Here is a 26,924-nt window from a genome sequence, read left to right as displayed (position 1 = left end):
GTGCTTGTGTGTTTATTGATCTTTCGTGTTTATCTATTAACATAAAATTCTAATATATCATCAACAAATAAAATTTGAGAAATCTAAATGCTTTTTTTTTATATATATAGAAGATTTATGACTGCATTTTTTCATAATAATGATCAATAATATTTGATTAATTTATAATTATTATATAGATTATTGCTATTAAAAATTATAAATTCATTAAAGATAATTACAATTATAACGATTATCTTTTTTATTTTAAGATATAAATTCAAAACTATTAAATTTGATCAAAAGCAAGATAGTTCTTGAATCTTTTTATTTAATTTTTTTGAAAATATAGTCTTTAACAGAATTAAAAATGTGTACAGTACTATACTTCACTTTAAAGCGAGATATAAATCTCTTGTTAAGTTTAATACATCAAATTCAATGTTAGATGTATCAACATTTTTATATTTTATGCCACGAAATGAAAACGTTCGAAATAAACTGTATATCCAGAGTCGTTAGATGTCTAAATAGGTCAAATTTTCCTTAAAATCGATGAAAGTTTTGGTAATAAGTTAATAAAAAAAAAAAAACAAAAGAAAGGAAGAAACTAAACGAACTTCTAGCAAACGAAATACCAAATCAGAGAGAAAGTGAAATAAAAAAATAAATAAATTGGGTAAGTTTCTGTTCGATATCGCCTTTGCCCCGACAGCTCTTCAATTCCTATTTCTCTTTTTTCTCTCTCTCAAATCATCATTTCTCTTTCGAATTGTCAATGGCCTAAGAGAAAAACGAATTCGATGTGATTTATTTTCTTTCCTTTCATGGAAAATATCCTTTCTCACTTCTTTCTCTCTTTCCTTCCCCTGGGATCAACCGAAAGGACAGTAGGGGAGGTGGCACGATCCCTTAAGCGCTGCCCTTTTCCCATTGGATAGTCAACGAAACAACCATCTACCCGACATCCCTTCAAATATGCTTATATTTTGTTACTTTATATCATACCTTGTACAAATTTATATACATCTTGCTTATAAATTGACCGTTTGTTGATCGATAGTTGAAGTTCAAAAACATTAATTTTCTTTATTGCCATTTAACTTAAAATATTACATTCTCATATGCAACTTGTTACTTAAAAAATATATAATATTTATTAACAAAAACTAATTTAAATCGGATATAAACAATCAACTATAGATTGCATTTTTCAAAGAATTGCTAAGCTTAAGATCAACAATTTTAAGTCAAAGAGAGCAACAGCCGGCGGTATGTTATGTAAAACCTCAGATTATTCTTTTACATAAAACCAAAGTCTTTTTAGAATAAATCAAGATTATAAAACAGAAATAAATAACAAAATAAACGCATCAGAGACATATTTTATTAACTTTAATCCAATTTTATCAGCATTTCTATCGAGGTAAAAATAGTGAATTATTCATAGACGGTTTGGAATGGAAGCGTACAGAATTTACAAATAAGTTAATAAAATAAATTAATACTTCATTATTCCTGTTTACGTATCTTATAATTCCCGGTTTCAGCTGCAGAATAATAACAGTTCTCAGCAACGTTGACCAACATCATTATTCAATCTTACATCACCCTGACAACACAACGTTGAATCCATGGCACATGATGGACTTTATTTAATGGTGAATGAATTTTAACCGTCAGATTAAAGTTAGTGGTTGGATTCATTCCAATCAGATAACGATGTCTAATGACATTCATCGATTACATTCTTAAAAACGTTCAGTTTTTGAGGATATCGTTGTCGTTTTGGGTAAGATCCATTGTTCGATTTTCCTGCTTCTGTGACAGCCAAATGTCTATCGTGTGAGTCATCGAGTTGCATTTTCGTTCTATCGCTTCTCAATCCTCCGTAATGAGTATTATAAATCATAGAAATGCATTACTATAGTTATGGAACTGTTTATATTTTTATTGAAATAAAATACATCTAACTCACTGCGATACATTTAACTCGGCTCATTTTTAAGTGAACATATTTTAATCGAATTTAAATCAATTTTAGAGCTTAATAATTTAATTAATTTATATATAATTACGCCAATTCAGTTATATTGTTATAAAATGATTTTAATAATAAATACTTTAAAGGTAAACTTAATTGGAGCAGGTTTAAATTTTTATTACACTTCTATAAGTTAACTTCAAGAATTTAATTAAAATAAGAATTACGTATAGACGTAGTAAAATATTAACAAAACCAACAAATTGAAATAAAACCATCAATTATTCTTAAGCTTTAATCATATATAAACCTAGTAATCAATAGATTTTAAATAATGTAGGATTCTTTGTTTATTAATCTACAAAATAGTTGCCAAGATATTTTCAAATCAATTTCAAATTCAAAAATAAGCATTATTTGTTTAACTAGATTTGTTTCTAAAAACATGCTGTCCATGCAAATGCAATCAGTGATTATAACAGAAAGAAATTGCTTTATATATTTGTAAAACAAGAGGAGAAAAAACTAATCCAAATTATCCTTAGAGTATGCATGGAGTACTATTTTTGTCAATGCCACGTGTCTGGTATGGTTCAATTTCTTGGAGAGCCTAGTGCACTTGCATGCAACTATCACGAAACTAAAACTGTCTTTTTTTATTACTTGCTATAACCGTTCATCTTCTTCCACTTTTACAAATGAGAACGAAGTGCAAGAAGATTCTAATCCTCTATTATTCTATTCGTTTTGTTTATCATTTACTATATACACTCTATAGTAATGATAAAATTATATATTAATAAATGAATAAATACGTTCGAATAATTTAAAATTAAAATAATATTGACCAGGATTTTAATAGTATATTAATGAAGAGGTTTTCATCATTTTTAAAAAGTACAGTACATATATAAATTGAGAAAGGAAATGCATTTTACAAATACAGTTTTACCTTAACCTATCATTATATTTTTTAAATCAACAATTAAAATTTTAAGCTTTAAAAGTACGTTATAAGATTAAGAGATAATAAAAATAAATGCGTTATAGATATATTAAATATGTTGTTATTAAAGTCAAGATATCTTTCGGCATGATAGAATTCATAAACCATTATTTTCTACGTTTATTTAAATTATAATTATAAAAATATTCCCAAGAAGCGCATTACTAGACAAGAAGAAGTTGATAAATTTGTTAAATTTTTAATATAAAATTTAAATAATACAAATGTTAATTTTATAAAACGCTTGATGCTATTGTATTAAAAATATTAAGCACTATATAATAGCTTATAAAATATATAGCTATCTTAATATCAATTGATAAAATATTTATTTAAAAATTTTATTTTTATATCTATAAATGCATTTATTAATTATACATAATTTTAAGCCTGATATTTATGTCAATTTGTTTTATTCTAGGAAAAAAAATACGGAAAAAATTAGATGCAATAAAAATTATCGATAAAATTAATAAAGATCAAAATTTAATAATAAATAAATAATAATTTAAAAAATTCTTCAAAATAATGCAAATATAATTTATTAAAATTACAGTAGTAATACATAAATATAATGGCTTAGCAATGAATTATAAAATATTTTTTATAAGCTGAAAATAAATCTTTATTTTTTCATTTATATCAATTATAAAACTAACCGAATTCTCGAATATTAACGTTATGTACTTAACGAAAAAATGTTTTTTCCTTTTTTTCCTGGGAAAATATCATTATCTTTGAAGCATCTGCATTAAGCATGAAAAATGAAATCAAGTCATCTAAAAATGACAAGGAAATAACGATTAAAATTAATGGCTTATTTCGATTAAAATGACTTTATCAAACATTGCTACACTAACTTTCACGGTGACAAGTATAACAAATGACTCTGACATTGTGCTATACGTCAACTGACTTGGGATACGGACCATGTAATCTCGGTGTCCTGGTCTTCGTGTTAATTATTCACACACACACAGTTACGCGAGAAGATGCGAACGGTCTTGAATGTAGTTGACGGTTGTTTATCATCATCAGCACTGTGTGGACCGGGGAATCTATGCGCATGTAGTCTTCTATTTCTCCCGTACTGTCATCATTATTTACACTGTCTCTATTACGAGTTGGTTATAGAGGATTTGGTCAGACCGTCAACCGAAACGAGATGTCATCAAAATGACTGATATCCACGACAGAAATGTCTCCCTGGTTCTTTCTGTAAGATTTACAAAGTACGAAAAAGTTCTCCCTATTTTTTATTACTATTATTATTATTATTCTAATTTTTAATAACTAAATCTACAAACTTAGTTTTAAACTTTAACCTTATTTAATATGTTTTATTTTGAATAAAACTTTACATATCAATGTTTAATTAAATTTCCTGGATTTTATTAATTTTGTTTCTTAATTGATCGTTAATCTGCAAGAAATTTTTGATTCCTACAATTGTATTAAAATTTTCAATTTAACTGTTATAAACTTGATTCAAAGTAATATCTTTCTGGAATTAATTAACATACTAATATGATCTCTTAACCAGAACATATCGCTTCTAATTCCCTTTAGGATACTTGATATTTATAGATGATCATGATTAACGTAAAGCCCATTCATACAGATTACAAAATTTCAACAAATTTTCAAACATTATAAGCTTAGATAATTTTAGATCTATAGAATATTTATTATGTATTACAAAATAATCTTTTATATACAAAAAATAATAGAATTTTTATGTTCACCACTTATATTTATTAACTAATAATTTCGGGAAACGTTATCTATTTAAGTCTATTCAGGAATCGACTGTGATGTCATAAGTAACCTGATATAAATTATCAGTAACGCTAGAATCGGCAGAATCATTTATAAAAAAGAAAAAAATTAAGATCGAAATGATGTTATTACTCTCCTCGACAACAGTAATTAATCAAATTAATTTATTTTGGTCGAGATAGAATAAAAAGCTTCGATGAACTAACTACATTTCATCCTTCTTCATAAGCATTGCTAAGTCATGATAATATTTTCGCTTAAGGCAATAGAATTTATAAGCGTAAAAAATAATAATAAAATTTTTTTATGTGATTTTAAGTGCCACATAATAATTTATTATTGAATTCTTAAAAAAATTCTTATAGTTATAGATAATTTCACTACATACTAATGTTTAAAACCGCATTTTACAACTTTGACCGGATTTTTAACGGAACTGCAATTATTTATTAATAAAATAAAAATTAAAAAATTATAAATTTTATTAAATAATAAATCAAAACTTACTTGAATTTTAAAAATTGGAATTATATTAAATAATATTAAAATTTAAATAATTTTATAGTAATTTAACTACGTGTTACATAATTTAAATGTAAACGATTATTAAAACTGTAAACGTTTATGAATATTAAAGATATTATTAATATATTAAGTATTACATATGAAAGTATAATAAACTTAATTTTTTGAGTAATTTATTTAATAAAATGTATTATAAAATGAAGAATAATATAAGCAGTAGTAGATTAATAATTTAAAATAATAGTCATTTAATAATAATCTTTGTTCAGAATTAATTAATAAATTTAAAATTTATTTCATTTCTTTAATAATTTACATTCTTAAAATTTATATATCGGTACTTGTTATTTCTGTCTTTATAAGGTAAATTATACTGTAGTTTAATGTTTTGATTATGTTAAGTTCTTATAGCCTAGATGTAATATTTGGATTTGCAAAAAAAATGAATAGTAAAAGTAATAATAATACACAAACACCTAATTACTTGCTGAGCTTGCTGATTCCTTTATTATTAATTGAGAACGAGCAATTAGCGGTAACAAAAGAATATATTGGAGTAACTAGACGTAATTTGGCAACACGTATAAAAGAACACAAATATGATGTAAAAAAAGGGCACAATAACACCATTTTGGCGATCATGGGACAAGAGGAAGGAGCGAACGTAAAATGGGATGAAGCGAGAATAGTAAAGGCAGTCCATTCACCTACGATTGCGTTAGGGATGGAAAAAGTAGAAATATATAAGAGTAAGGTGGAAAACAAATGTTTAAATGCAAAAGACGCAAATAATCTTCCAACGGCATGGAAATACATAATAGAAAAAGAAATGGGATTAAAAAACCCGTAGAAAGGACATGGCAGCTTTAACTAGTTTAATCTACTTTTGATACAATATTTATTTATTTATTTATTTTATGTTTGTTGATTAGTAATGATTTTAATGTGTTTGTAGTTGGTTTAATGTTTAATCCGTTATTATTTAAACCGTTAAAATTTGTAAAGATTCGAAAAGTTTTAAGTGTCGCGAGCATTCGAAAGCTTTATATTCGAATTTGGAAATGTAATAAATTTTTTCCTGAAGATGACCTATAAAAATTAGGTTGAAAACGTTAGAAAATAAAGGAATCAGCAAGCTCAGCAAGTAATTAGGTGTTTGTGTATTATTATTGGTAAATCTGCTGAGGAAGTAAGGATTGAATAGTAAAAGTTTATATATTTTTGTTGATTGTTAAAAAATCTCAATATAAAAAAAGTAGTTACTGCATCAAATTTGCTATGTAAAGTAAGTTATTGATTTTAAAATAATGTTTTTGTTTTTTATTTTTATTTTTTGTTTAAGTTGTTTGTTTTCTTTACAACTGAAAATAGAGTTTCGACTCGTTTATTGTACAGAAAATTCACATAAATTTAATGTATTTTTTAATGACGGTTTATTGTATATATATTATTCTATATATACAAATATTTTTATTTTATAGTCTGCATTTTATAACTGAACAAAATCGTATTTTTATAAGAAAACATTTAAATTAAACACAAAAAATATTTTCCATAAAATTTTCTAAACTTAATTAGGTTTTTACAAATGTAAAAAAATAGTGATCAAATCGATTGTTCATTTTTTTCCCCTTTTGAATTTAATTTGCATTTTACAGAATTGTGTAAAAGACAAACAAATCTGATTGATAATGTTCTATGAACGATAATATAATGGGCTTTAACAGCTGGGTCATAAACTTGAACTATGCGAAATTGGTTTAATAACAAAGGACCTAAACTCATTATAAAAGTTTGCGTGTTTTGATTATAGTTTAATTTTTGAATTTCCAGTTTAGATTGTGGTGTTTTTAAAAGCTATTTTGACAAATTGTCACAAATGCTATTTTCTCAGCCATTAGAACTCAAATGGAAATTACAAAGGAATGCAGTACTTAGCGAGAGACATTTTAAACGAAGATTCGAAAATTTTTGTCATTAGCTTAAATTATTTCGACTTAAAAAAAAAGAAAAGAAAAATTGAATCTACAACTCATAGACTCGAGAATAATAAACTGTAAAATATGAATATTAAAAATAAACAAAAATTAACATTTTATATCACACGTAGCCATCACAATAAATTCCAACCTAAGGTAATACATAACCCTGTCTGGTATTCAATTCTTGTTTAGTTCTGGTATTAAATTATCATTGTATTCTTGGTTTAATTCTCCTAACTAAGTAATTTCTACACAAAAAGATTTGGAATGTTTTACAGAAACCATCCAAGAAGAAAAGTAATACTGTCGAAAACAAACAGTTGATTGGTCTTATCTATTTAAAAACAAAAAACATCTGTTTATCCATTCTCCCTTGTGTGAAATTTGCAGCCCAACAAATCACCAGAGATTCATTTCGTTTATTTAATTATTTTCTTTTCCTTTGACAGTACAAACGATAAATATTTCACAGCTATACTCATTTATTCTATTTTTTTCTATCCACATCGTTAAGAGCAAATGTCTTCTATTTAAATTAAACTAAAAAAATAAATTACTTTTCTCTTATTGGAGAACTACATCACCATTGACCAATCAGCAAATACTAGGAGGAGTTATTGAAATGGAGACACCTGGTGGTAGAAGTTCTGTTCTGTCTTACAAATAAAAGCTTTCCAGGAAATTTATAAGACGATAAGAGAAAATTTTTCGATATAAAGTAACAAATAAAATATTAAAAATTGATTTTTTTAAACTTAAAATATTTTTCACGTATATTTACTTTTATATATTTTAAGATCAAACTAGAATTTATTCTAGAATTGAATGTAAAGAAAAACAGATAGTTAAAGTTGAATTGTAGTAGATTTTATTTAAAAATATATAGTAAACTTTTCAGATAAAACGTCTTATTAAAGATATATACTTTCAGTCTTAAACTCTTTCATTGGAGATGGCATTAGATGAGACCTCAATTTGATTGTAGAAAGTATTGTCACGAAAAGAGAGAATGAACGAATGATTAATTCAATCCGATGAGGTGAGGTACTGCCTGGGTAAATGACCCCTGAAAGCTTGCACCCACAATTCTTCCACCCCCACAAGTGAGCCTAGGGGAAACACATAGGCTTTCCGAAGACATTAGGAGAGACGAAAACATGGTCTTCATGCCGTTAGAGTTTCGATTTACCATTATTCTTGTCGACGAGAAAATCCCACCCACACTCCGTCGATCCAAACCCTAGAGAGACGGGAAGGCAAAGACGGTCTTGAAGCTTAGAGTGGATTCCTCTGTACGGACTGGTCATATATCACGGCATTAGTTTTACGTCAGACTATAACTGTTGACTAGAAATCATCGTCTGTCACCTCCTCCTTCCTCTGTTGAAGGAAAATCGTTCTATCTTTGGCCTTAACCTCCAGAAAAAATCCTTTGTTTCTGCTATAACTGTGTTTCCAATTCCGATCAAATATACCGAATGATTGCTCTAGTTTTTGAACAGGATTTCTTTCAACTGAATAGAATTTTTGTTTGTTTGCTTTCCGTAAATAAAATTTGCTCTTTTTTAAAATAAATAACCAGATTTTTTTAAAACATAAATAAAACAAAAGATACTGGATAAAAAGAATTTCTATAAATAATTTACAATGCAAATACACATTATGGATTGTATAGTTGATAAATTTAAGCGAAGTTATTGAATTTAAAATGCCTTTCGCATAGAATTTATTTTGAAAATTTTATTTATTTTTTTTATTTTTATTTCTTCGTAAAAGTTATATGAAAAATTTGAATTCAAATAAATTATGAAACAATTATTGAATATTAAACAAAATAATTCTATTTAGTAACTAATGAGTGTTTGTTACAACATTGCAATAATATATACGTATCATTGCTATTATTATTATATTATATAGATTTATAATTATATACAGAAACTGCAGCTTTTATAATTAAGTTTACTGCAATACGTGTCTTTACTGCTTGATGAATAAGTGTTGCAGGGAAGAAAACATTTAAGGCGTTTTCCAACAAGCGCAATGTTTTTCAATCTTCTTTGATTTCATTTTAATCCAATTTCTTCTGATATTATATTTTAAAGTAAATAAAATTTCAGCAATTTTTGTTTGGTGAATTTAGTTAAAATTTCAAGATTAGTTTATTTTACAATGAATCTTATAAAGTAGAATTTCTATTATAAACTGATGAAAGTTAAAACTTTTTTTTCATTAAAGTTATAACAATAAACTCATATAAAAATATTCTACAATTTAATAAAGTTTTTTTACTAACTTAATAATTGAATTTCTAAAAATAAACATTATTTTGCTCAAGTAATGAGGTTTCTGCTCTTCAAATAAGAAATAATGAAAAAAAATTATATTAAAACAATAATTAAAGAATGTATTATTGTTTTTAATGCAAAAATCTATAATTATTGAATTAAAATTAAAATTTCTTTAATAAGTTTTCTGGTACAACATTAAAATTTTCATTAATGCAATTCTATTTTAACTATTAGTCCAAACGACTTTACTAAATGTGTTATAAAAATTTAGATGTTTTAAAATTTTTGATTTGTAATCCAATTCAGAGAGTATTTTTTAATTAACTTTCCAAGTCTAGACACAACATTTCATAAATAATTCAGTTAAATATAATTAAGTCAGTTAGAAAAAAATAATTATATCTGTTTTGTTTTTCCAGAAAGTTTATTTTTAAATGCATTTTTATTTTTAGTGAATTAATAAGTAGTTAAACTCAGATTTAAACCAATATAATGTTAAACTTTGTAAAAGTTTATAACTGTATATATACGAGTTTTTATGTAAAGGTCTCTCTAAAAATAAATATACATTGTAACATTTTCCTGTTTTAAATTCAGTGCCATTTTCTTTGTAATTTTCTTACATTATCGAAAACAGATTTTTTCATGTATGAAAATACATGATAATGATAACTTTAGACTATCGAAATACAATGGAGACGATCAAGTAATTTTTCCAAATTACAGCTTGTTATCTTGATATTCATCGAAATCATGCAATAGTTCACTTATGTGTGTAGTTATGAACTCAAAATCGAATGCCATTTTTATGATTATATTGATTATGATTTCTGTTTCATCAACCTCGTTTTCTAAATAAATATCATTAATAATTGTTTAGTTCATTACAATAATGGAAACTCGCCAATGCGGTTATTATTTTGTGAATTAATCCTTTGCTCTCTGCTTTTTCGATGTACAGTACAGTACAGTACAGTACCCAATTCTAGTTTGAAATAATCACTTAAGCTGTTAGATATAAATTTAAAAATTGATGAATTATATTTTCTTTATAAGCAAAATAGGCGGTAATAAATTTAATCTCATGAAAGTATACATTCTTTTAAACATTTACTTCTGTTAAGCTAATATTTACTGTTTATCGTTTCATAGAATATATTTTTAAGCATAATATTGATAATAATAATGTTATAATTAGATTGAAGATCATTTAATAATATAATTTTAAGCTATATTTTAATGAAATGTTCAACACTTCAATCACTTTAAGTAGAATATAACAACACATCACGATCTTTTTGAAAAGACTTACTCAATAAAATTAATGGAATGATTACATTTTTATAACGAATATATTATCTATCTTAATATTCGCTGATAAATTGACTAAGTTTCAAGACTGCTGAAGACTTATATCTATATTATTTCGATATAATCTAGTAATTACAGCAACGATAACGATTGTAGGGAACTATTGATGATTATAGTAGTAATATATCAACTTACGGATTAGAAAACTTTCCTATATTTCTCTAAATTTAAGCAATTAAATTAAAATCCTAATTATTATCGGATAAATTTAATACTTATAATTGGCAAACTATAAGAACTTTCAAGATAACCTATGATTTATCACGAAATTTCTCTAAACATATTAATATAACTATTATACTACGTGGGATTCTTTCCTTAAAAAATTATATTTGGTTTCGTTAAAAATACGTTTTCATTTAAATTATAAAATTTTAAACCACATTTTTATATAATACTATATATATAAGCCTATTGTATATGTTATTTTAATGTTTTTGATATTACAAACTGTATTTCGAATATTAAAACTTCTGAAACATATAATATAGAAAATTGATTTCAGTAAATTTATATTTTAAGCTTGAGTTCTACATCAAAATAAATACAGGCAAATTGTTTAGTTTAAGATAATTATAATTTTAAAATGTGTTGTTACGTAACAATATGCTGTTATGCTGCAATTATGTTGTTGCATTGTTAGATAGATATGAGATTGTATTCATACAATTATTTTTTAACATTATTTTCAAATATAAATGTAACAGAATTAAATGGTATATTTAAAAATTTAGTATAAGGATTTATTAAATTAAGCTACAGAATTTAATAAGTAATAATTGAGTTAGTGTATTCTAGTTTCTTTCTCACTTATCTTTCCCAATGTTAGTAATAATTTTACGTTATTTAAGAATTCTATTTTATAATTTAGAACGTTTAGATTTGAAATTTTCTGAGGGCTTTTAAATTAAAACCAATATATTTAGTTTAGTAATTTTTATATTTCACACTAATTTTCTTCTTGATAGATCAAAGTTATTTATTTGCAAAATAAAATAATAATAATTTTAGAACGTTTTTAAATTTTATTTGCTACAATTATTTATTGTTTTTAACACCAAATTCTTTATATTATTTGTGCTAGATTCCAACATGACTTACAAAAAATGCTTGTAATTATTATTATTTTCAATTAAAGATAGAGAGATAATTCTTTAAAATATCTTTCTGTTTTTAATTTCTTAACGTTAATTTATTGTTCATAAATGCGGCTTTTAATTAATTATCTTAATTATCGTATTTTTTTTACTGTTTTAGACTATTAATATAAACGTTTTATAGGAGAATTAATCTCAAGATTTAAATTATTAAAATATAAAAAAAAATATATTAATTTCATAATTCTTTGAAATTTAATTAAATTAAAACTCTTTAAAATGATTAATATGCAAATATGATACATTAAAAATTATATTTTGATATATTTTACATTTAGGTCTAGGTCAATTATATTAAAAAGTAACGATAAAAAATACATAAAAGTTGTTTTAATGAGTTGAAAAAGTCAGAAGGATTAATTTTAAAATTAAATCGTCTTATCCTAAAATATACAATTCAAGGTAAAAATTAATTATATTCAAGGATTTATCATCATATAATAAGTTTTATCAGTTTAATATTTTATTATTATTATTATTAAAGAAAACAAAAACTATATTAAATGTTATTAACTAAATATTAATAATTTGTAGTTTTTGTTTTGTTTTATGTATTTAACTCATAAAATCTATTATAGGATGATAAATCCCTGATTATAATTAAGAATATAAAATAATATTATTGTTATATTTTTCATTAATTCTATCAAAGCTGATTATTATTTAATCTCTATTTATTAAGAATTTGTAAAATATTATTATTATTATTATTATTATTATTTTACAAATTTTTAATAAATAGATATTAAATAGAAAATCAGCTTTGAAAAACTTAATGAAAAATAATATATTAAAAATCAAATTAAACAATATAATTTAGGTTAGTCTAATATTATTGTATATGATACTTAACTAGCTGTATGAATGAATGCTTGTAATAGTTTATTTAGGATAAACATATATTAAACTTGTTTTATGCAATAAAGAGTTTAAACTCGAACATAAATTTTAAGTGGTTTGTGCCCATTTATATCACTGAATGAATATTTCTTTACAGTTAAAATCAACTTTCAGTACAGCATAAATGACAACACACTCATTATGAGCTGACTAGAGACGAGAGAGTTAGAGGCGACAGCATACAATGCAGACGGTGTGATTTAGGGTGCGACGAAAATCCATTAAAAACTCATCAGGACACATTATAACGGCCGTACAGTATTGAGCGCCTTCTCATTACCATACCATTCCTTTCCTACAGTAACACACAAGAAAACGATCTTTTAGCATGTTGAAGAAAGCAAAGGATTCATTTCTTTTCGGGTTATTCTCGTTCAATAGGAGGAACATATTGAACAAAGTAGATTCTTCCATATATTCTATTTTCTTTAATAATTCAAACTAACAATGTTAAATAGTTAAACAGTAGGAAAAATTCATCTGTTTAAATTTCACTCTTGTTTTCGTATACTGTTTATAGGATAAAAATTTTCCTAGCACTTTTTCGAGTGATTTTAAATATTTATTTGAGTTTAATTTTTTATTTTGTAAGTCAATTTTTTATTAATTAAATAAAATGTATTTATTTAATATTTAATGTAACAGTCTTAATTAAATTTCAGGTAAGTTTTCATACCAATTTCATAAACAAAATATTATTAAAATAAATTATTAAATCTAATATTAGTTTACAGATAGTAATTAATCTTAATTTTCTATTCGTACACATTCTAACTAAATATTCAAATATAAAAAATTATTTTTGATTGCATTGTTTAGTTATTACTTGTGTTACAAATTAATTTACTATTTAAAATTATCTTTAAGTAACTTATCGTGTAAGCAAACACTAATTTATACGTATATTATATGTAATTTTGTGTGTAAATAGACTAATTTTACTGGTATAGATATACCGATAACGGGAATTTTTCTACTAATTAATTAATTGTATAAGAAAGAATTGAAAATACGAAAATAGTTAGCCGTTTTCTGATATAACTTACAAAAATTTGCTAAGATAAACAATTTGATTAATTGATTATTATGACAATGCATTAAATTTATAACGTTTTATGATCTTGGTACTATTATATATCTTCATAAACTCATGCTTATACTATAGTTAATAATTAATTTAAACGTGGATAAATCTTCAAACTTTTGATAAACTTTCTTCGATCTGTCTTCAGTACAACTTAATATCTCTCGTATAAATTTTAATGTTCGAAAAACATTTTGATTGTAGACAAATATTAAGACTACTAATAATAGAGTATTTTGAATGAAATTTCTAATTTAAAGTGAAGGCAGAAAGCGATAGAACATTACAAATAGGCTGTCATCTAGAATATAGAGACAAGTGAGAGATCAATTTTTAAAAAACTCCTATTAGCCGCGTCATTAAAGTTGTTTGAAAGTTTTCTTAGTTGTCCATCAGTCATATTCTCCGCCCTCTTCAGCGACAGAAAATTGTAGGTGTGATAGGAAAATAGAATCAATTATTCTTTCTCTTGCTATCAAAAATACTCACTCATGGTATAAGTAAAGCTATAATAAGATAGAGGAGCGGTCTATAGTTACTGTTCCTCCACCCCCACGTTATTATCTCTACTAGGACCAATTAACTCACGAGGTTTTAAATTAGCATTTCCAGATGGATACACAGGAAACATTTTTTCATGAATTAAAAATTATTTACATATTATAATAATAAGTTTTATAATCTTTAGCGTGTGTTTATTATTTATATTTTACACACGTTGATCTTAGTCCCGAGAAAATATTATGCGTAAATAAATTAACATTATTATTATTATTAAAGTTAGTTTTGTTTATATTAAATTAACGTTTAAAAATTAATTTATATTGTGTACAAAACATAGAAAATATGTAATTTACGTAAGAAATATATTATTGTAATAAAAAAAATTTAATTTGCGGTCGTGAAAAGTTTACAACAGATGGCGCTGCCAGTCAGGTGTGATGCTTAAAGTTGAAGATGATTACTCCGTACATTTATTATTTCAGTTAATTACTTTTTCAAGAGGAAATTTTATTTTTAAATTAGCGCAAAACTTTTAAAGTAACTTTTACGCCAAGTGATTAATGCAATTTTTTCTTTATGCTCATAGTTAACAGGTTAACGATTTATCAAAATTTTAATGAAGCTTACAACTATAAATACTATTGAAAACTTTCTAATTAAATAAGCTTTCGTAATTATTTTCAGAATTAAAGTAAGCTTTTTGTAGCACGTTCTTTAAAACATTTAATTATTGATGAAAATTTTCTTGATCCTTTTTTTTCCTAAGTTTAATAATATAGGCCTATACATTATATATATATTATCAATTTTTAAATTTATGACTTATTTATTAATAAAACAAGATTTATTTATTAATTTCAAACGAATTTTTGTAATAAAAATTCAAGTTATTTAGGCTTTGTAAGTAAATATTAATTAAATTCCCGTTTCGTATTAAAATTTCCTTTACAACTGTGACGAAAAGTAGGATTAATTTTAAATTTATGATTGAAATAATTGCATAATTTGTAATAATTTATTAATTAAAGAAATCAATCACATTTTAAGTTTTCTGGAATGGATGTTTAACACCTTGTAAACGATATTTTAATAGCTTCGGTCAAATTATAGTTACAAAGTTTATGAACTCGACTTTTAGGACTCGCTACTGAAATGCTGTTATTAAGTGCCTATTTAGGACCACTTAAGAATTTAATGTCGTCGTAAAATCAATTGAAGTGAGATAACCCACAATCAAATTCGCCATCATAACATAATAGGGGCTAATTGATCTAACCCAAAGGAAGAAGCACGCCTATTTACGACTTCCTAATTGAAAATAAACTCGAAACTTTAACTTGTATTTGTAAAAATGCAATAAGGCAAGTTTTTATTGGTTGTTTAATATCATTAAAAAGTAATTGAAAACCCTTAATGCTATTCTCATTATGTAAATTATATCTGAAGAAATTTTCAAATCTTTCAGAAATTATCAATATATAAAGATACAAAAGTTAATTATAATTTAATTTAACATCGAAATAAACTTTATTAAATTGAAGTAAATTTTATAATAATTAAAAATTAATTAATTTTGCTACTAAATATAGTTTGGCATTTGGCAATATCGTAATCATTTTGATGTTTATTATTCAATTAATAGATTAAATTTATAATTCGTGATATATCCATTTATAGAAATATTTAATAATTTAACCAGTAATTACTTGATTTTAATTTTTCTAAATATAATTTTTTTCTAAATAAAAACAAATTTTATTTATTTTTTTCTGTATAAATTTAAAAAAATAATAATTATTTAAATATTCGTAATCGTTTAAAGTCGTTTATTTAAGTAAAGTTTTAGAAGAATTTAATAGTAGAAGCCTTTTATCTGATCGGATTTTTAGAGAAAAAGCGAAAGGCGACAGTAGATGACAATGTTCAGTTCTAGAACTACTGATCGCCCGTTGTAGATAATGCATTTGTCAATCGTCAGTTATCTTAACCCTGCAAGACAGAAGTACTCTATTCCGGCCATTTCTGCTGACAGCTTGTCTTGTAACGATCCTCTCGATCGCCGAGTAAAATCGCCGATTGTTGTATCTCCACTCATCCCTTGTGTTTACACATACTTTATCATTCTTCTGCTCCTGTAATTCCATGTGTCGACCGATACACTGCTGGTTTATGAATCCAGAAGGTAGAACTAACTTCCTACCGGGTGTTTAACATGTTTTCTGTTTCAAATTGAGGGGAGAAACTCCTCTAATTAATCTCCTGTAAGATGCAAACTTAAAATATAACAATTATAGAGCTATTACTCCTAAATCCTCTTTAATTAAGGATGTTTTTCCTTAGAATAAGTCTCTAATTATTCATTCTTATCTTTTAATTTAGCATCACCATTAATTCTTAGAGTGTTTAAAAGAATTCTAACCTTATTTAAAATCTACGTAGGCCTTCCGTTATACATAATTACAAATTGTAAACTTCAATAGGAAAGCAAAAACACAAGTGAAGTAAATGCGATAGTCTGGAAAGTTTCTAGCCACAATAATCGAAACATATCTTTTCTATTTATGACTATTTTCGATTTATTGGTAGGTCTATCTGAAAAGTTATTAGTGCAGATCGAATATGAGTCAGAAACTTCTTAATCAGTCATAAATCTTTATTTTATATTCAATTCAATTTCTTTTTATATATTGTTAGATTTTCAAAAATTTCTTTAAATTAAAAGTTCTTTAGACATTGCAAAAATTTCGATTTTTGAATGCCAGTTAAATTAATGATTAATGTCAAATTTTTCTATTTTTCTGTAATTTATGGTCTATTTTCTTTAATGAATGAATTTAAACGCATTTAAAAAAAAATATTCTTTGATTTTTAATCGAAATTAATCAGTCTTCCTTAGCTTCTTGATTGCATAATTATCGAAATGAATTTCATATTCGAAAAACCTTTTAAAAATTAAAAATTTTAATATATTTTAGAAATTATTTAAAGGAACTCTATTAATATAAATATGTGCGTTTTTTTTTATTAAGTTTGCAAAGTACAGAACTAAATAACTTATTATTGATCAATAGTTATAGGCCTACTTAATCTTAAATTTTTAATGAACTTTCTTTATGTTTCATCATTAAATTTGAAGGGTTTCGTTAAGAAAAGATAAAAACTTGGAAATCTCATAGAAAGAAGAGGGTCGTCGACCTCTTCTTTTAACCTGAAGTTGATCGATAGAAGATCTGCCATTGGCCCACCATTTGCCGCAGTATTGAACGAAACTTTCGTTCCTTCTCTATTTCTTCATCCTTTTCCCAAGTTTGTTTTCCTTTTGAGATTTCCATTTACCAGAAGCCGACTTGATTTACAAGCATCTCATTGCTCTCTAATCCAATCATTTGGTGTGGATGAATGTAATTCTCCAAAGAAACTAAATAAATAAACAAACAATTCTCTGATTCATAATTAATTTTAGCAAACTAATACTTAGTTTCAATTGATTAGTCTTATTTAGAAAATTCTCTTTCATAAAATATGTAACTACTTTAAAACTTAAAATTTAATCAACACTGTTAAAGTTTTAATAATTTAAGTAGAATATTTATTAAATTATATTTTAAAATTGTTAATAAATTTAAGTAATAATAAAAATTATAATGTTAATTATAAAGTTTAAGTTAAGAACTATTAAAAAGCTTTAAGTTTTGGTCTATTATGCCTATTACAAAAAATATATATAGGGCCTATATTAAATATTCGTAATAAATGTTAAATATAAATTGCGCTTCACTGTAATAAAATGGATAATTAGACAGGTTTATCAGTTAAATAACTATAAATTAAATGAATATCAATTATAAATAAATGTAGAACTATAAAAGAAATATTAAAGAGCAAAATTGCGCTATTATTTTTAATGTACTGTATTGTACAGTACAGTACTTGTTGATATAAATAAAAACTACGTTATTTTATTAAAATCTCTTATATATAAGATAATTTTACTTTTCCGTACAGCCTCCATTCAATCATATTTTAATAAAAATTTTAAATTTAAAATGCAAATCAATCATTAGACCTATTTGTTTACGAAATTTCTTCTTTAAAGTGATTTTTTAATGTAAAATATTATGAAAATTCACATAATTTAAAAAGATTAATAGTTTACATACAGTTTCTTATTTAAGACTGCTATTATTTTTGACGTGTAATTAAATAAAAATTTAAAATATAAATAATATTTTTCGCTTTAAATTTATTACTTGCAACTGTTTTTCTCAAAATATTTTTAAATTTTAAATGACCAGTTATGAATTTAAATTGTCACTTTAAGATACCTTAAATTAATCTAAAAGTATTTTGTATAATGTGTTATATTAATCAGTGCAAATTGGCTAGATTTAAACTATAAATGTTTTATTTTTATTTACAAAATTGAATGATAATCAGTTATAAAAACTTTCTAAGTTAATAGAATTGGAGTTATTGACTTATTGCATAAAAAATAAATATATTTCAATTATAGTTTACTAGCTAATTTAGTCGCTTATACCGAGTTTTAGTATATGGTTTAACCGTTATTGAATATGTATTTAAATTAAATATATATTCAACTGTAATATTTTTCATAAATCATTCAGTTTACTCTTTATATAACTATTTATATATTTTCATATCAGAATTTATTATTAAAAGTGATAAAACTGGAAAAAATAATATGGGAGTTTTAGTTATGTGAACTGATTCTATGATACGTTTATAATTAGAATTATTTTAATTGATACTAAGTTAATTTTTTTTATATGAAATAAATTGCTTGTTTAAAATGAAAGAAAAATGAATGTCTCATCCATTTTTACAAATGGAAAGACCTATAGTGGTTTCTATCGATCATCGAAACATGAAAAACAAAAAAAAGGAAAAAAAAAAATACATTGAGACAAATATGAATCGAGACAACTTTTTTCTCCGGAACCTTTAGTCGGCAACCTTAATGGAAAAGAGCAGTTTGTTACATGAGTTGCGAATCAATCATTTTGCAACCACAATAGCTTTCGTAGTGTCATCTAGACAAGCCATTCTCTTTCAAACTGCATACGTGTATTAGTTGTATGTAGCCTTATATTCTGTATGTAGAACTGGAGCGGCAAAATCTTTGTGACCATCGAGATACTATGTTATGAAAGGATCTGTCTTCATATAATAAATTAATTTTTCTTTTTTTTATTACTTTTAACTTCATACAGCGAGCGTAGCCTATATAAGAAAAAGAAAGAAACTAGCTCTTCTCTCTGAATTATTTATTGCAAGCAACGCCTGGAAAAGCGGAATTTGACATTGACTAATAGTGCCCTCCAGTCAGTGGTATGATGCAAACGAATCAAATTTCTCTTGTGTCTCTGTTTTTTCTTCTACAAGAGTATTCATGTAAGAGTAAAGGCGATAGAAGGCACACGTGCGTAGAAAGTGGTGAATGAAACATGCGCCAATCTCTAGCTTGAGATATGAGGCCGGGGTTAGGGAGGAGTGAGAATAATGGAGATAGAGAAGATTAAGCCCGCCCTCCTGGGTAACTAGCCCCGGAGTAGAGAGCGAAAGAGAATCTCTGATCGGTCCCTTATTCTGTTGACACCTTTGCAATGTAATAATGACTTTTGTTTCATTGCTATACGTTCTTATGCAAAGTTCATTATCGTGATCAACCATACAATATTAAAGCTTTCTTTATAATTAGAATTCTTTACAACGTCATTATATAACTAATATCTATTAATTTCTATTAGCTTATTGCTTTCAAATGTTCAAAGTACAAAACTGCATATCAGTATATTTCAACAGATAATCATTTTTATTAATTTTAACTAAAATTTCAAGCATGTTTATCAATAAATTCATAACATATATCTATAATTTTGAATAGAACATTTTAAAATATTAAATAATATTTTAAACTAGATAGAATTATTATTAAATGCTCTTCATGTCCTATTGAATATAGACAATGTACAGCCCTTCAACTTTAATTATTTCACTTTTAAACGTTTCTAAAGCTCAAATTCTAGATTAAGAGTTGGAAAGACTTAAAGAGAAATTCGGTTTGGAAAATATTCAAAATTCTATGCTATGTTTAAATGAAGATAATGTGAAATAAAATATATTAGACTCAATTACGAAAATATTTGATCACTTTTCTATCTATTGTATTGTATGTTCATCATAGATGAATTACGCAATACAATAGATAATGATAAATCATTAAAAACACAATAATTCATAGATTACATCCTTAAAATAAATTTTAAATTATAGGATTAAAGAATCATGCATCACTTCCTCTTCCATTAATATTGTTTCATCCTGTTGTTAGACATATCTGTACCAACTGGCAGTTGTCTCAACTAATTACTAAATGACAAATTTTCAGTAATTATAATATCCATGTATACATATATATATATATATTATGGAAAAGTTTAAAATTTAAATTGGGTTGTGTTCTTCATTTTAATTAAGTTTCAGCTAAGTTAAAAAAAATTATTCTTTTATCTTTTCTTAATTAATATTTGGAAAAAATCATAATAAAAAGAATATAAAGTTTGATTCATAAGCTCGAACATTCATTTATGAAAAGTGAAAAAAAATCATTAATTAAAAAAGTTACATGACAACAGTTTGCTTGGTTGACATAAATGAGACGGACATTAAAAGAAAAAACGGGGGCTGTAAATCATTATGTATTTGTTATAGAAGGGAAAATAATTCAGTTGATGTTTTTTTATTAAATATGCTGATCATATAAATCTTATTAAACTCAAAAAGTCATCCTAAATTGTGACGAACGGCTGCTATAGAACGAAAGAAATCTATTCAGTGCAATCAGCATCCCACGTCCGCTCGGAAGCTAATATTTACGTCTTTGAGAATTTCAAACGAGCACTCTTCCTAACACGTAATTAAACTTTGGTCGTTTAGAACTCCCGGATAACGCCATTTCAGAATGAAAATCGATAGTGCTTCTCTCCATTTCACCGATTCTAATTCATTCCTTGAGTTGCGTAGAGAATACATTAACATTCGGTCTGGAAAATAGAACTTTGTCGAATTAAAACCGAAAATAGAAAATAAAATTTGTTATGTAAACAAGAAATTTCTAATGAACTAATTAAAAATAAAATAAAACTTTGTATGCAGCTGTCTCTGTTCCGATATTGGAATTGCTTCATTTTTATATTAAATATTTATTAACTGTTATAATATCTTTAATTTTTACGTGACTAAACTTTCTTCTTGATAGCAAATAACTAAGTTAGACTGTTAATGTAATAACAATTTTTAATTTAAAATGCAAGTAAAATAAAATTGAAATCATAGAACACATTCTATACCAAGCAATTTAAGAAAAATAATGAAAGTTAAAATAGTTATCCAGCTATCTGATACTGTTTTGTATACGATCAAAAGTAGAGGACGATAATTTCTATTTTATTTTATTTATTTTTTTGAAAAAAGTCAAATAATAATAAACATTAAAAACTTTTCTAATTGTTTTTTATTTTCGTTTCAAGCTTGTTGTATCACACATTAGTCAATTTGATTTTCTGTAAAAAGACAGTTATGATTTCGAAATGGAAAAAAATTAACATTTAAGACTCCTCTCCCTGAATTAGACCAATGGAATCTTCCGTAGCTAGTCTGCAGGGTAGTACACTCTCCCCATTTCCCACCCGCAGATAATTGAGAAGAGACACACGGCGAGGTTCCAGCTGGATGAGCGCCCCGAAGGACAAACCAAAGAATAGACTGGAAAAGAAGCCAGAACAGATACTGTGACCCTCCCTGTTCATAAAGAAAGCCGACAGAGACTACATATTTAAAAGCATTTTTTAATGTGCGACTGGGGTGCACGGTTGGAACTATTAACGAAATTGGAGTTAGCAAGCAAAAAAAAATGTGAAAACATCAATGAAAATCTTAAATGGTTTAGCGCAATTATCGATTTTGAAATTTAAGAGATGAACTGGATGAACTTTAATGTTAATATGATTTATATATGAATATAAATCAAACAATATTGATTATTAAACTTTATAATTACAAAAAGATAAGAGAAAAATATCTAGTTTAGTGTTTCTATCTGATATTAATTGAAAGAGAAAGAAAATATGTTTATTTTTTAATGATAAATATATGCAAAGTTCTATTTCTTGCTAAATTCGTTTTTATGAAGAATCTTTGTGGACACCACTTTCAATTAAGATCTGTAACTTGAAAAGTAGCTTACATTTATTTATTAACATTGTATTCTACATAAATTATTTTATAATATTCTTAAAATATATATAATAATAAAGTTATAAGTTAGATCGTTAAAAAAAATTCGTTAACAAACATTTAAATAATGTTAACATGTATTTAAACATGTATTTAAATTTCTTATTAAAGAAAGATATATTTAGTAACATTTTGTATAAAATATTTTGAAATGAATAAATATTATATATAATATAATGTATAACATACTTATGACAACCAATCATCTTCATTCATCATCTAGCCAATCGGGAACAAGTAGTATTCTAGTAAGCATTCTTCCTTATTGGATAAGTTAGTCTTGAGGGAAAGTTAGGAGTGCAAAATATCATTTTGACAGTTGACATCCTCAACTTTACTATTCGTAGTTAGGTTTTCCTATAATTAAAGTATTTTTCCTATACGGATGTTACTGTTACATAATGTAAATCATAAAACATTGATACTTTTTTAAACAAAGTGAATTATTTGAAATTTATGGCCTATCTTTAGTAATTAACAAGGGAGTATAATGCTCAGATGACTGAATCTCGTCTTCTCTTTAATTAAATGCAATTGAAGATTGCAGAAACTCTTAATGTGAAATGCAGCAATATAAGCTAGTGCATGTCACAGTCGTAGCCTAAATCAGACACGTTGGAGTAAATGAATACATAAATCTAGATATCTGTTGTTTTTGCCTCCAGAAGACTAATTAAAACCAATCTTCTAATCACATTAATTACCAATTTCGTCAAACAAAGCAAACACTCTTCTTTTCTCACGAGAATAACTGCCCCCACTTGAAACTAATAGAAATTCCTTTTAAATTAATTATCTTTTCTAATTTCGTTTATCGATAATTAAAAGAAATTAAAATAATTTAATCAAGAATAATGTATTTGCATACATAAACATAACTTTTATATATATATATATATATATATATATATAGTTTTAAACTTGAAAAACTTTGTTTGAATCACTAACACAAATATGCGTTTTTCAAGATAGTTTCTAAGGAATTCGTCTTTTTGGTTTATAGCAGCCGGTTATGACTTATAATGAGAAAATAAGTAGTTCGTGATGACTATGATTGATAACATCGCAGCAGATAAAAAAAGGAAGAGAACAGAAACTAATCTCACGACATTCGAAATGACAAGAAATTACGTATCAGGATCAACAGTCTTCTGCTGCGAGGCAGATGTACTGTACACATTATAATTTTTATGAAGAAGATAAAAATGAAATAATGTTCTTCAGATCATTATTGGAATGCATGCATTTTCTTATTGAAGTCTTTCATTTCATTAATGATGTTTTGAATGATCCTGATTGGTTATTATAGATGTACTGCGTGCTGTCGACAAACCAACTGAAACTAATCAGATATTTATTAGAATACTTCATTTTTGTTTTTGTTTTGTAAGAAAAAATACTAAAACAAAGCTATAATTTAACTTTATGTATTTCGAAATAAATATTTTAAAATTTATTCGTTTCATTTTGTATAACAATTAACGACTTTTAATTATATTAACTTTTGTTAATTTTAAAAAACGTACAGTACAGTACATTAACATACGAATTATTTTATTTGCTTTTTAAAATGTTCTTATTATAAAATTATATTTATGAAAAATACATAACCCAAGATGGTTTTTTTACAGATTTCAGCCTAGAATGTAGTTATTAAGATAGGAATATATTATTTTTAATTGCATAATATACAAAATAAATTATGATAGCTATACATTTTAAATAAATGTATTAGATTTTCAATAGAATAATCTTTTTTAGGTCGAATATAAACATATACTATACATTGTATTTTCTATATATTTACTATATATTGCATTTATGAACATTTTATAGTATTCTATATCATGAAACGGTTGTCAGTTATAGGTCTACTCGATATGTAGAAATGGTTCATTGCCTCCATAAGGCCGACACCATCAATTTTTCAGACATGACGAATTGTTTCTATATTCACTAACCTCCCGTGTCTCGCAAAGCCTACACTTAACTTTCACCTTGACGTGGGTAGACAGGGGTCAGGGACGAATAGAAAGATGATTACTTGGAGGCCCTGATGGGATTTTTCACCCATCTTGCCCTAATGTTAAGTTTAAAAAAAAATTTTTTAAATTTAAATAGGTCATTTTTATCCGTTTAAAGTAGAAATGTTTCGTATACATATATCAGCAATTTTTATTGTAAAAAAATTGAAATTGTGTCAAGATACACCTACTATAAATACTATTAGGTATACTAAAAGGTAATCAAATGCCGTAGACCTACTTTTGATGTTACTAACAGGTCTTGCAACGTACTGCACTGTAGACTACAGTGCTGTACAGTACTGTACATTACATTGAATATCTTTAGAATTTTTTATATGCTGAGATATTTTGATCTATCTACTTATTTAATGTTTAAAATTCATTCAGATTTCTATTTTAAAATTTCAAATAGCTAAATAAATAAATATTAATTTGACAAACATCAGATAATACTTATTAACTTGAATGCAGTACCGAACCGGAGCATAAGAAAATACAGATTCTAATCGTATGAAGCTTGCTAATTAGGAGTACTTTAAATAACTTTGTAAAAAACGATTAAAAGTTATCTAATGGACTGTATTAAATACTTTAAAAAATAATCTTTAAAGTTATAATTTAACTATTAAAATTTTTGATTGTGTTCATAAATAAAGTTTTTAAACCGTGTGAATAAGCTAACATGAGTGATAAGAAGTGATTTAAAATTTTTTTTTCTTATTTTAATTTATGTTTATTAAGCCTATAAGCCTACAGTAGTCTGTAGTTCTTTTTCCTTTTAATTGATTATAAGATATAATAGAGCAAAGTCAACGTCAACGTATGCATCAACAACTATAACCTACCTTAAGATGGAAAAAATTTTCCACTTCCTTGAACTTGTGTAAAGGTTATTATCTTTATTCGATACCCATTTACTCGTAAATCTGTCAGTCTATATTTCCTTACTGATATAATCTTTCCTTTTACAATAACAAAAGAATTATCTCTAATCTTTATGAGAACTATACAAAACAATATTCATTTTTTCTTCGTTTTGAATTCTTTTTGCGCTGTTCTTTATGGAGTTTAAATAGAGTTTTCACCATACAATACTTTTTTGCGTTTTTAAAGATTTTTTTAAAGTATAAAATAGTTCTATTAACAAAGTAATTGCGGTTTATTAACAAAAACATGTACTGTACTAATAGGCCTATATACTAATTTGAATGACTTAATTATATCAAATTAGTCTTCCCGTTTCTAAATTCTTCTACTCATCCTAGATTTCTATGTTATAAAGGCTAAAATGAATATTTCGAACAATAAATTAACTAAATTTCGTGTAAATATATTCTAGAAAAGAAAACTCATCTTTATTTTTATACGAAACGAAGTTAAAGATAATATTAAAAAATTATAAAACTTTTTCTTATCTTTTATACAATTAATATTTAATGAAATCATTTCTTCTAACTACTATGATTTATATAAATAAATAATTTGGTAAATGTGGAAAAAAAATGTAGCATCTTCCTCCGCGACCTTTTGCCATCTGGTGGTGATTTTATGCGTAACTGAACAGAAGCGCGCTATGAACGTAAATCTCTTTGGTACAATGTGGTGGCAAATTATATAAAACGCCTTTCCTCTTTAAAGAAAGTTAAACAGATGTTCTAAACGCATCGTAAACTTAACTTTATCTCCTTTTCTTCTAACAAATTGCCTTCAAAATACTATACTTTAGTCGTAGATATCTGACTAATTATGACATTGTATAAAAGTGATTAAACTAAGAATTTTATTAATTACTTTGATAAATAATACAAGTAACTTAATATTATAATCAAAATATTTCGTTGAAAATTTTGGTAATAGGCCTACATATTTCAAGGTTATTAAATTGTTTATTGCAACAAATTATTTCTGATCTAATTGCTTGAAGAATTTTTTTTTTTTTAAGAAGTTCTACATGAGTTAGACTAGACTTTGCAGAGAAACAAGTTTTAAGCTATTATTCTTGACAAAAAAAAAGTC

At 25.3% G+C, this 26,924-nt stretch overlaps 2 long non-coding RNA genes across 3 annotated transcripts in view; one reads left to right on the top strand and one right to left on the bottom strand.

Annotated features, from left to right (window-relative positions):
- The window catches only part of LOC136969998 (uncharacterized), a 104,430-nt gene that overhangs the window by 8,592 nt on the left and 68,914 nt on the right, over nt 1-26,924 (top strand). The window contains exon 1 of one of the 2 annotated variants that reach the window (XR_010879911.1): nt 1,591-1,640. The exons of the other annotated variant lie outside the window; for it this stretch is intronic. This is a non-coding gene — a long non-coding RNA (uncharacterized lncRNA). Of the gene's footprint in view, nt 1-1,590; nt 1,641-26,924 lie in introns of those variants that run through there. 2 annotated transcript variants of the gene reach the window in all.
- Nucleotides 17,584-25,880, bottom strand: LOC136970016 (uncharacterized). The gene is made up of 3 exons (XR_010879927.1): nt 25,754-25,880; nt 23,071-24,223; nt 17,584-17,980 (listed from the first exon to the last, which is right to left on the bottom strand). It is a non-coding gene; the product is annotated as an uncharacterized lncRNA (long non-coding RNA).

The sequence above is a fragment of the Centruroides vittatus genome, unplaced genomic scaffold, assembly GCF_030686945.1.
Source record: "Centruroides vittatus isolate TY-2023 unplaced genomic scaffold, ASM3068694v2 contig_1863, whole genome shotgun sequence".
NCBI lineage: Eukaryota > Metazoa > Arthropoda > Arachnida > Scorpiones > Buthidae > Centruroides > Centruroides vittatus.
Note: the sequence above shows the minus strand (reverse complement) of the source record. Positions and strands in the feature narration are given on the sequence as shown.